The following is an 846-nucleotide window of genomic DNA, read 5'->3' as shown; positions in this document are numbered from 1 at the left end:
AAAAAACTCAAATAAAACCATTCTAAAAGCCTGTATCACAATAATTTAAAAAACGCCTAGGGGTATTTGCCCACTGTACCTCCATACCAAATTTCAGGACCTTAGGCCCTAAAATGAAGAAGCTGAATCCATTTAAAGATATGGCAGGAGGAGGAGGAGGAGGAGGAGGAGGAGAAGAAACATCAGAAAAAGCAATATGGTTTCACCACACCACTTCGTGGTGTGGTGAACCCATAAATATACCGTGACGCACAAAGCAGACAAACACTGTGATTATCAGGGTTCGACTGACCTTACACTCAGTGGAGGGTCAAAACTGGTGTAGTGCCCCTCCCTTCATTAGCATACACGTTTCTTTCAGCTTCTCAAGTGCCATGAGTTTATGTCCGGGTAGTCAATGTCATCAATGACAAAACAAAACAATACATATACATTTTAAAAATTTATTCATCCACCAGTTCTACAACATTTTAAAGAAACAGAATGAGGACTTGCAGTGTTCATGTACTACAGGTAGCAGCGAATGAATTTTTACACGGACTGAAATCTTTAAAACAAAGGTATTGATGTACTTCAATATCTCAGCTCAATATCTCAAATGACTTTCAATTTCCTACAAGATGGAATGCAGCAAATGTTTGCATACAAAAGTGCAAAGATGGCAGTAGTCAAGACATTGTTTTCAGACAAGTGAACAATTACAGTGTAGTGTGTGCATGTGCAAAAACTGAGAATAATGAGTACATGTATACAGTATACAATAATTTCACTGCTTACTGATAATCTCACAATACTAGGATGTCTTCTCTAACATTCAGCATAATAGCCCTGAACTTATAATATATT

The sequence above is a fragment of the Branchiostoma belcheri genome, unplaced genomic scaffold (assembly GCF_001625305.1).
Source record: "Branchiostoma belcheri isolate BF01 breed outbred unplaced genomic scaffold, Haploidv18h27 scaffold53, whole genome shotgun sequence".
NCBI classification, from domain to species: domain Eukaryota; kingdom Metazoa; phylum Chordata; class Leptocardii; order Amphioxiformes; family Branchiostomatidae; genus Branchiostoma; species Branchiostoma belcheri.
This window is presented reverse-complemented; position numbering follows the sequence as displayed.